We start from the raw sequence: 12,377 nt of genomic DNA on the forward strand, positions 1-12,377 counted from the left end.
GGATTGGGATTGTTTTCAGGATTGGGGTTTGGATGGGGGTGTGGGATTGACCTCCCTAACACTAAGCTAACACTGTCCCTATTCTTAGTCAGTACAGGATGGCACAGTCACACCCCAAACTAACTGGCAGTCAATACACGGTAGCACAAGTACAACCAGATTGACCTCCCGATACATGGCATCACATTGGCTACAGGAGCATATCAGCACACTCTCCATACTTTTTAAATACTTAAATTGGGAAAAACAATAAGAAAACCTGATATGCAATAACCTTTTTTGCAAAAACATACCCATAAGACAGTTATATCTAGAGATAAATTAAAGACAATAATTCAAATTGCAATATATTTGGTCATGTGTGAAAAAAGATGTGGATGCAAACAAGGCGCAACTCTATTTAAAGTTAGCAGTAAAAACATTGCCAGCGGGTCCCTTCACTTTGCTCCAGGATGACCTTAGAGCAAGCGAGAGGGCAATGGAGCGACCTGTGTGCCAAGCAAGTGAAGCAGGCACACAGGTCACCCCCACTGACGCCACCCCTCTCCGCCCCTGTATGTTTGATAATGCTATAAAAATGTTTGTTTGCACCTTTGTCCACACCGCATCAAGTTCAAATGACCACCACAAGAACATAAAGAACTATAGAAAACGTAAAAGGACAACTCTGCATCTAAACACATTCTTAGTCAACATAAATATACTTACGTTCTTAATTTTTTTCTAGAGATAAAGAATTGTTAGTATTGGGAAGTGAAAAGTGTGCGTGACTCCTATCAATTGATGCCATGCCCCTAACTCTGTCCCTATACTAGTCCCTAACTCTAAGCCAGTCATTGCGGATGGCTGGCTTCACCACCCAGACTGGCTGTGGGATTGGGATTGTTTTCAGGATTGGGGTTTGGATGGGGGTGTGGATTGACCTCCCTAACACTAAGCTAACACTGTCCCTATTCTTAGTCAGTACAGGATGGCACAGTCACACACCCAAACTAACTGGCAGTCAATACACGGTAGCACAAGTACAACCAGATTGACCTCCCGATACATGGCATCACATTGGCTACAGAGCATATCAGCACACTCTCCATACTTTTTTAAATACTTAAATTGGGAAAAACAATAAGAAAACCTGATATGCAATAACCTTTGTAATATATTTGGTCATGTGTGAAAAAAAGATGTGGATGCAAACAGGGCGCAACACTATTTAAAGTTAGCAGTAAAAACATTGCCAGCGGGTCCCTTCACTTTGCTCCAGGATGACCTTAGAGCAAGCAGAGAGGGCAATGGAGCGACCTGTGTGCCAAGCAAGTGAAGCAGGCACATAGGTCACCCCCACTGACGCCACCCCTTTCCGCCCCTGTATGTTGATAATGCTATAAAAATGTTTGTTTGCACCTTTGTCCACACCGCTTCAAGTTCAAATGACCAACCACAAGAACATAAAGAACTATAGAAAACGTAAAAGGAACACACTCACATCTAAACACAGTTCTTAGTCAACATAAATATACTTACGTTCTTAATTTTTTTCTAGAGATAAAGAATTGTTAGTATTGGGAAGTGAAAAGTGTGTTGACTCCTATCAATTGATGCCATGCCCTAACTCTGTCCCTATACTAGTCCCTAACTCTAAGACAGTCATTGCGGATGGCTGGCTTCACCACCCAGACTGGCTGTGGGATTGGGATTGTTTTCAGGATTGGGTTTGGATGGGGGTGTGGGATTGACCTCCCTAACACTAGCTAACACTGTCCCTATTCTTAGTCAGTACAGGATGGCACAGTCACACACACAACCAAACTAAACTGGCAGTCAATACAGGTAAGCACATACAAACCAGGAATGAACCTCCGAATACATGGCATCCAATTCGGCACAGGAGCATCATCAGCACAACCCCATACACTTTTTTAAAACTTAAATTGGGAAAAACAATAGAAACCTGATATGCAATAACCTTTTTGCACAAAGACATAACCCATAAGACAGTTCGCTATTTAAGAGAAAATTAAAGACAATGAATTCAAATTGCAATAAGTTATGGGTCCATTGGTGTTGAAAAAAAGATGTGGATGCAAACAAGGGCGGCCAACTGGCTTATTTAAAGTTAGCAGTAAAAAAATTGCGGACGGGTCCCTTCACTTGCTGCAGGAATGACCTTAGCAGCAACGAGAGGGCAATGAGCGACCTGTGTGCCAAAGCAAGTGAAGCAGGCCCACAGGTCACCGCCCACTGACGCCGAACCCCTCCGCCCTGTATGTTGATAATGCTATAAAAATGTTTGTTTGCACTTTGTCCACACCGCATCCAAAGTTCAAATGACACCACCACAAGAACATAAAGAACTATAGAAACGTAAAAGGACACACTCCGCATCTAAACACAAATTCTTAAGTCAAATAAATAGTACTTAATTCTTAATTTTTTTTTCGTCCGAGATTAAAGAATTGTTAGATGGGAACAAAAGTGTGCGTGACCTATCAATTGATGCATGCCCTAACTCTGTCCCTATACCTAAGTCCTAACTCTTAAGACAGTCTTGCGGATGCTGGCTTCCACACCCTGACTGGGCTGGGGATTGGGATTGGGTTTTAGATGGGGGTGTGGGGTGCCTCCCTAACACTAAGCTAAACTTTCCCATCTTAGTCAGTACAAGGATGGCACAGTCACACACCCAAACTAACTGGCATCAATACACACGTAGACAAGTCAACCAGATTGACCTCCCGATACATGGCATCAACATTGGTCTACAGTGAGGCATTATCAGCACACTCTCCAAATTTATTAAATAACTTAAATTGGGAAAAACAAAAGAAAACCGTGATATGCAATAACCTTTTTTTGCAAAAACATACCCATAAGACAGTTAATCTAGAAGATTAAATTAAAGACAATAATTAAAATTGCAATATAATTTGCGTCATGTGTGAAAAAAGATGTGGATGCAAAACAAGGCCAACCTATTTAAATAGCATAAAACATTGCACGGGTCCCTCACTTTGCTCCAGGATGACCCAGAGCAAGCAAGAGGGCAATGAGCGACCTGTGTGCCAAGCAAGTGAAGCAGGCACACAGGTCACCCCCACTGACTGCCACCCTCTCCCGCCCCGTATGTTTGATAATGCTATAAAAATGTTTGTTTGCACCTTTGTCCACACCGCATCAAGTTCAAATGACCACCACAAGAACAAAAACTTAGAAAACGTAAAAGGACACACTTGCATCTAAACACATTCTTAGTCAACATAATATACTTACGTTCTTAATTTTTTCTAGAGATAAAGAATTGTTAGTATGGGAAGTGAAAAGTGTGCGGACTCCTATCAATTTGATGCCATGCCCCTAACCTCGTCCCTATACTAGTCCCTAACTCTAAGCCAGTCATTGCGGATGGCTGGCTTCACCACCCAGGCCTGGCTGTGGGATTGTTTTTCCAGGATTGGGGTTTGGATGGGGGTGTGGATTGACCTCCCTAACACTAAGCTAAACATGTCCGTATTCTTAGTCAGTACAGGATGGCACAGTCACACACACCCAAACTAACTGTGCAGTCAATACACGGTAGCACAAGTACAACAGATTGAGCCTCCCGATATATATGGCATCACATTGGCTACAGGAGCATTCAGGCACACTCTCCATACTTTTAAATACTTAATGGGAAAACATATAAGAAAACTCTGATTGCAATAACTTTTTTGAAAAACATACCATAAGAAGTTATATCTAAGATAATTAAGCAATAATTAAAATTTGCCATATATTGGTCATGTGGAAAAAAGATGTGGATGCAAACAGGCGCAACCTATTTAAAGTTAGCAGTAAAAAACATTGCCAGCGGGTCCCTTCACTTTGCTCCAGGATGACCTAGAGCAAGCAGAGGGCAATGGAGCGACTGTGTGGCAAGCATGTGAGCAGGCACACAGGTCACCCCCACTGACGCACCCCTCTCCGCCCCTGTATGTTTGATAATGCATAAAAATTTGTTTTGCACCTTTGTCCACACCAGATCAAAGTTCAAATGACACCACAAGAACATAAAGAACTTAGAAAACGTAAAAGGACACACTCTGCATCTAAAACCAATTCTAGTCAACATAAATATACTTACGTTTTTAATTTTTTTCTAGAGATAAAGAATGTTAGTATTGGAAGTGAAAAGTGTGCGTGATCTCTATCAATTTGATGCCAGCCCTAACTTTTTCTATACTAGTCCTAACTCTAAGCAGCATTGCGGATGGCTGGCTTCACCACCCAGACTGGCTGTGGGATTGGGATTGTTTTCAGGATTGGGGTTTGGATGGGGGTGTGGGATTGACCTCCCTAACACTAAGCTAACACTGTCCCTATCTTAGTCAGTACAGGATGGCACAGTCACACACCCAAACTAACTGCATTCAATTACACGGTAGCAGCAAGTACAACCAGATTGACTCCCGATACATGGCATCACATTGGCCTACAGGAGCATATCAGCACACTCTCCATACTTTTTTAAATACTTAAATTGGGAAAAACAATAAGAAACCTGATATGCAATAACCTTTTTGCAAAAACATACCTAAGACGTTTATCAGATAAATTAAAAGCAAAATTAAATTGGCAATATATTGGTCATGTGTGAAAAAAGATGTGGATGCAAACAGGCGCAACACTATTAAAGTTAGCAGTAAAAAACATTGCCAGCTGGTCCTTCACTTGGCTCCAGGATGACCTAGAGCAAGCAAGAGCATAGAGCGACCTGTGTGCCAAGCAAGTGAAGCCAGCACACAGGTCACCACCGACGCCACCCTCTCCGCCCCTGTATGTTTGATAATGCTATAAATATTTGTTTTGCACTTTGTCCACACCGCGATCAAGTTCAAATGACCACCACAAGAACATAAAAACTTTAGAAAACGTAAAAAGGACACACTCTGCATCTAAACCATTCTTAGTCAACATAAATATACTTAGTTCTTAATTTTTTTCTAGAGATAAAGAATTGTTAGTATTGGGAAGTGAAAAGTGTGCGTGACTCCTATCAATTTGATGCCATGCCCCTAACTCTGTCCCTATACTAGTCCCTAACTCTAAGCCAGTCATTGCGGATGGCTGGCTTCACCACCCAGACTGGCTGTGGGATTGGGATTGTTTTCAGGATGGGGTTGGATGGGCGGTGGTGGATTGAACCTCCCTAACACAACAACACTTGTCCTTATTCTTAGTCAGTACAGGATGGCACAGTCACACCCCCAAACTAACTGGCAGTCAATAACAACGGTAGCACAAGTACAACCAGATTGACCTCCGATACATGGCATCACATTGGCATCAGGAGCAATATCAGCACACTCTCCATACTTTTTTTTAAATACTAAATTGGGAAAACAATAAGAAACTGATATGCAATAACTTTGCAAAACCGTTAGGCAATATATTTGGTCATGTGTGGAAAAAAGATGTGGATGCAAAAAAGCGCAACACTATTTAAAGTTAGCAGTAAAAACATTGCCAGCGGGTCCCTTCACTTTGCTCCAGGATGACCCAGAGCAAGCAAGAGGCGAATAAGGCGACCTGTGTGCCAAGCAAGTGAAGCAGGCACACAGGTCACCCCACTGACGCCACCCCTCTCTCCGCCCCGTATGTTTGATAATGCATATAAAATGTTTGTTTGCACCTTTGTCCACACCGCATCAAGTTCAATGACCACCACAAGAACATAAAAACTTTAGAAAAACGTAAAAGGACACACTCTGCATCTAAACACATTCTTAGTCAACATAATATACTTACTTCTTAATTTTTTCTAGAGATAAAGAATTGTAGTATTGGGAAGTGAAAAGTGGTGCGTGACTCCTATCAATTTGATGCCATGCCCCTAACTCTGTCCCTATACTAGTCCCTAACTCTAAGCCAGTCATTGCGATGGCTGGCTTCACCACCCAGCTGGCTGTGGATTGGGATTGTTTCAGGATTGGGGTTTGGATGGGGGTGTGGGATTGACCTCCTAACACTAAGCTAACACGTCCCGTATTCTTAGTCAGTACAGGATGGCACAGTCACACACCCAAAACTAACTGGCAGTCAATACACGGTAGCCACAAGTACAACCAGATTGACCTCCCGATACATGGCAATCACATTGGCTACAGGAGCATATCAGCACACTCTCCATACTTTTTTAAATACTTAAATTGGGAAAAACAATAAGAAAACCTGATATGCAATAACCTTTTTTTGCAAAACATACCCATAAGACAGTTCATATCAGAGATAATAAGAACAATAATAAAATTTGCAATATATTTGGCCATGTGTGAAAAAAGATGTGGATGAAAACAAGGCGCACACTATTTAAAGTTAGCAGTAAAAAACATTGCCAGCGGGTCCTTCACTTTGCTCCAGGATGACCCTAGAGCAAGCAGAGGGAATGAGCGACCTGTGTGCCAAGCAAGTGAAGCAGGCACACAGGTCACCCCACGACTGCCACCCCTCTCCGCCCCGTATGTTTGATAATGCTATAAATGTTTGTTTGCACCTTTGTCTCACACCGCATCAAAGTTCAAATGACCACACAAGAACATAAAAACTTAGAAAACGTAAAAGGACAACACTGCATCTAAAACACATCTTTAGTCAACATATATACTTACGTTCTTCTTATTTTTTTCTAAGAGATAAAGAATTGTTAGTATTGGGAAGGTGAAAAGTGTGCGTGACTCCTATCAATTGATGCCATGCCCCTAACTCTGTCCCTATACTAGTCCTAACTCTAACCAGTCATTGCGGATGGCTGGCTTCACCACCCAGACTGGCTGTGGGATTGGGATTGTTTTCAGGATTGGGGTTTGGATGGGGTGTGGGATTGACCTCCCTACACTAGCTAAACTGTCCCTATTCTTAGTCATACAGGATGCACAGTCACACACCCAAACTAACTGGCAATCAATACACGGTAGCACAAGTACAACAGATGCCTCCCGATACATGGCATCACATTGGCTACAGGAGGATATCAGCACACTCTCCATACTTTTTAAATACTTAAATTGGGAAAACAATAAGAAAACCTGATATGCAATACCTTTTTTGCTAAAACATACCATAGGACAGTTATATCTAGAGAAAATAAAGACAATAATAAATTGCAATATATTTGGTCATGTGTGAAAAAGATTGGATGCAAACAAGGCCCAACACTATTTAAAGTTAGCAGTAAAAAAACATTGCAGCGGGTCCCTTCACTTTGCTCCAGGATGACCTAGAGCAAGCAAGAGGGCAATGAGCGACCTGTGTGCCAAGCAAGTGAAGCAGGCACACAGGTCACCCCCACTGACGCCACCCTCTCCGCCCGTATGTTTGATAATGCTATAAAATGTTTGTTTGCACCTTTGTCCACACCCGCATCAAGTTCAAATGACCACCCACAAACATAAAAACTTTAGAAAACGTAAAAGACACACTCGTATCTAAACACATTCTTAGTCAAAATAAATATACTTACGTTCTTAATTTTTTTTCTAGAGATAAAGAATTGTTATGTATTGGGAAGTGAAAAGTGTGGTGACTCCTATCTTATTTGATGCAATGCCCCTAACTCTGTCCCTATACTAGCCCTAACTCTAAGCCAGTCATTGCGGAGGCTGGCTTCACCACCCAGACTGGCTGTGGGATTGGGATGTTTCAGGATTGGGGTTTGGATGGGGGTGTGGGATTGACCTCCCTAACACTAAGCTTAACACTGTCCCTATTCTTAGTCAGTACAGATGGCACACGTCACACCACCCAAATCACTGGCAGTCAATACACGGTAGCACAAGATAAACCAGATTGACCTCCCGATACATGGCATACATTGGCTACAGGAGCATATCAGCACACTCTCCTAACTTTTTTAAATACTTAAATTGGAAAAACAAAAGAAAAACCTGATATGCAATAACCTTTTTTGTAAACATTACCCATAAGACAGTTATATCTAGAGATAAATAAAGACAATATTAAATTTGCAATATATTTGGTCATGTATTGAAAAAAGATGTGGATGCAAACAAGGCGCACACTATTTAAAGATAGCAGTAAAAAAACATTGCCAGCGGGTCCCTTCACTTTGCTCCAGGATGACCCTAGAGCAAGCAAGAGGGCATATGAGCGACCTGTGTGCCAAGCAAGTGAAGCAGGCACACAGGTCACCCCACTGACGCACCCCTCTCGCCGCCTATGTTTGATAATGCTATAAATATGTTGTTTGCACCTTTGTCCACACCGCAACAAGTTCAAATGACCACCACAAGAACATAAAAACTTTAGAAAACGTAAAAGGACACACTCTGCAATCTAAACACCCATTCTTAGTCAACATAAATATCTTACGTTCTTAATTTTTTTCTAGAGATAAAGAATTGTTAGTATTGGGAAGTGAAAAGTGTGCGTGACTCCTATCATTTGATGCATGCCCTAACTCTGTCCCTATACTAGTCCCTAACCTCTAAGCCAGTCATTGCGGATGGCTGGCTTCAACCACCTCAAGACTGGACTGTTGGGGATTGGGATTGTTTTCAGGATTGGGTTTGGATGGGGGTGTGGGATTGACCTCCCTAACACTAAGCTAACACTGTCCCCTATTCTTAGTCAGTACAGGAGGCACAGTCACAACACCAAACTAACTGGCAGTCAATACACGGTCACAAGTACAACCAGATTGACCTCCCGATACATGGCATCACATTGGCTACAGGAGCATATCAGCCACTCTCCATACTTTTTTAAATACTTAAATTGGAAAACAATAAGAAAACCTGATATTCAATAACCTTTTTTGCTAAAACAACCATAGCAGTTATATTAGAGATAAATTAAAGACAATAATTAAATTTGCAATATATTGGTCATGTGTGAAAAAAGATGTGGATGCAAACAGGCGCAACATATTTAAAGTTAGCATAAAAAACATTGCCAGCGGGTCCCTTCACTTTGCTCCAGGTGACCTTAGGCAGCAAAGAGGCAATAGAGGACCTGTGTGCCAAGCAAGTGAAGCAGGCACACAGGTCACCCCCCACTGACGCCACCCTCTCCGCCCGTAAGTTTGATAATGCTATATAAATGTTTGTTTTGCACCTTTGTCCACACCGCATCAAGTTCAAATGACACCAACAAACATAAAGAACTATAGAAAACGTAAAAGGACACACTCTGATCTAAACACATTCTAGTCAACATAAATATACTTACGTTCTTAATTTTTCCTAGAGATAAAGAATTGTAGTATTGGGAAGTGAAAGTGTGCGTGACTCTATCAATTTGATGCCATGCCCTAACCTGTCCTATACTAGTCCCTAACTCTAAGCCAGTCATTGCGGATGGCTGGCTTCACCACCCAGACTGCGTGGGATTGGGTATTGTTTTCAGGATTGGGGTTTGGATGGGGGTGTGGGATTGACCTCGCCTAACACTAAAGCTAACCTGTCCCTATTCTTAGTCAGTACAGGATGGCACAGTCACCCCCAAACTAACTGGCAGTCAATACACGAGCACAAGTACACCAGATTGGACCTCCCGATACATGGCATCACATTGGCTACAGGAGCATATACACACACTCCATACTTTTTTAAATACTTAAATTGGGAAAAACAATAAGAAAAACCTGATATGCAATACTTTTTTGCAAAATACCCATAAGACAGTTTATCAGAGAAAAATTATAAGACAATAATTAAATTGCAATAATTGGTCATGTGTGAAAAAGATGTGGATTGCAAACAGGCGCAACACTATTTAAAGTTAGCAAGTAAAAAACATTGCCAGCGGTCCCTTCACTTTGCTCCAGGATGACCTTAGAGCAAGCAAGAGGGCAATAGAGCGACCTGTGTGCAAGCAAGTGAAGCAGGCACACAGTCACCCCCACTGACGCCACCCCTCTCCGCCCCTGTAGTTTGATAATGCTATAAAATGTTTGTTTGCACCTTTGTCCACACCTGCTACAAGTCAAATGACCACCACAAAACATAAAAAACTTAGAAAACGTAAAAGGACACACTCTGGCATCTAAACCATTTAGTCCAACAAAATATACTTACGTTCTTAATTTTTTTCTAGAGATAAAGAATTGTTAGTATTGGGAAGTGAAAGTGTGCGTGACTCTATCCAATTGATGCCATGCCCCTAACTCTGTCCCTATACTAGTCCTACTTAAGCCAGTCATTGCGGATGGCTGGCTTCACCACCAGACTGGCTGTGGATGTTTCAGGATTGGGGTTTGGATGGGGGGTTGATTGACCTCCCTAACATAAGCTAAACACGTCCTATCTTTAGCAGTACAGATGGCACAGTCCACCCAACTAACTGGCATCTAATGACACGGTAGCACAAGTACATACCAGGATGGACTCACCGATACATGCACCATTGGCTACAGGGCATATCAGCGACACTCTCCATACTTTTTAAAATACTTAATTGGGAAAACAATAAGAAACTGATATGCAATAACCTTTTTTGGCAAAGAACATACCCATAAAGAATCTATACTAAGATAAATTAAAGACAAAATTAATTGCAAATTTTGGTCATTGTAAAAAAGATGTGGTCAAACAAACAGGGCGAAACTACTAAAGTTTAGCAGTAAAAACCAATTGCCAGCGTGGTTTGGCTCCTTCACTTAGCTCCACAGATGACCTTAGAGCAACGAGAAGGGCAACTGAGCGACCTGTGTCCAACAATGAAGCGGCACCACAGTTCACCCCACTGAGCCACCTTACGTCCTCTCCGCCCTGTGTGTGTTGGATAATGTATAACTAAAATGTTTGTTTGCACCTTTGTCCACACCGCATCAGTTCAAATGACCACCACAAGAACATAAAGAACTATGAAACGTAAAGGACACACTCTGCATCTAAACCATTCTTAGTCAACATAAATTACTTACGCTTTTAAATTTTTTTCTTAGAGATAAAGAATTGTTAGTATTGGGAAGTGAAAAGTTGCTGTACTCCTATCAATTTGATGCCATGCCCCTAACTCTGTTCCCTATACTAGTCCTAACTCTAAGCCAGTCATTGGCGGATGGCTGGCTTCACCACCCAGACTGGCTGTGGATTGGGATTGTTTCAGGATTGGGTTTGGATGGGTGTTGGGATTGACCTCCTAACTAAGCTAACACTGTCCCTATTCTTAGTCAGTACAGGATGGGACAGTCAACCCCAAACTAACTGGCAGTAATACACGTAGCACAAGTACAACCAGATTGACTCCCGAACATGGTCATCACATTGGCTACAGGACATATCAGAGCACATCTCTCCATACTTTTTAAATACTTAAATTGGGAAAAACATAAGAAAACCTGAATGCAATAAGCTTTGCAATAATATTTGGTCAGTGTGAAAAAATGTGGAGCAAACAGGGCAACACTATTTAAAGTTAGCAGTAAAAAACATTGCCCGCGGTCCCTTCACTTTGCTCCAGGATGACCTAGAGCAAGCAAGAGGGCAATAGGACCTGTGTCCAAGCAAGTGAAGCAGGCACAGGTCACCCCCACTGGCCACCGATCTCCGCCCTGTATGTTTGATAATGCTATAAAAATGTTTGTTTGCACCTTTGTCCACACCGCATCAAGTTCAAATCACCACCACAAGAACATAAAGAACTATAGAAAACGTAAAAGACACACTCTGCATAAACACATTCTTAGTCAACATAAATATACTTACGTTCTTAATTTTTTTCTAGAGAAAAGAATTGTTAGTATTGGAAAGTGAAAAAGTGTGCTGATTCCAATCAATTTGATGCCATGCCCCTAACTCTGTCCCTAACATATCCCTAACTCTAAGACAGTCATTGCGGATGGCTGGCTTCACAACCAGACTGGCTGTGGGATTTGGGATTGTTTTCAGGATTGGGGGATTGGGGGTGTGGGATTGACCTCCCTAACACTAAGCTAACACTGTCCCTATTCTTAGTCAGTACAGGATGGCACAGTCAACACCACCAAAACTAACTGGCAAGTCAATACACGTAGCACAAGTACAACAGAGTGACCTCCCGATACAATGGCATCACATTGGCTAATGGAGCATATCAGCACACTCTCCATAACTTTTTTAAATTTAATTGGGAAAAACAATGAAAACCTGACTATGCAATAGACAGTTTGCAATATATTTGGTCATGTTGAACAGATGTGGATGCAAACAGGGCGCAACACTATTTAAAGTTAGCAGTAAAAACATTGCAGCGGGTCCCTTCACTTTGCTCCAGGATGACCCTAGAGCAAGCAAGAGGGCAATAGAGCGACCTGTGTGCCAAGCAAGTGAAGCAGCACACTGGTCACCCACTGACCGCCAGCCCTGTATGTTTGATAATGCTATAAAAATGTTTGTTTGCAC

General features: G+C 41.9%; 1 protein-coding gene across 7 annotated transcripts in view; it reads left to right on the plus strand.

Moving 5' to 3' along the window:
* LOC108705632 overlaps positions 1-12,377 on the plus strand; it is a 147,635-nt gene that overhangs the window by 95,189 nt on the left and 40,069 nt on the right. The gene's annotated exons all lie outside the window — the stretch shown is intronic.

This window comes from Xenopus laevis, chromosome 6L (genome assembly GCF_017654675.1).
Source record: "Xenopus laevis strain J_2021 chromosome 6L, Xenopus_laevis_v10.1, whole genome shotgun sequence".
Lineage (NCBI taxonomy): Eukaryota > Metazoa > Chordata > Amphibia > Anura > Pipidae > Xenopus > Xenopus laevis.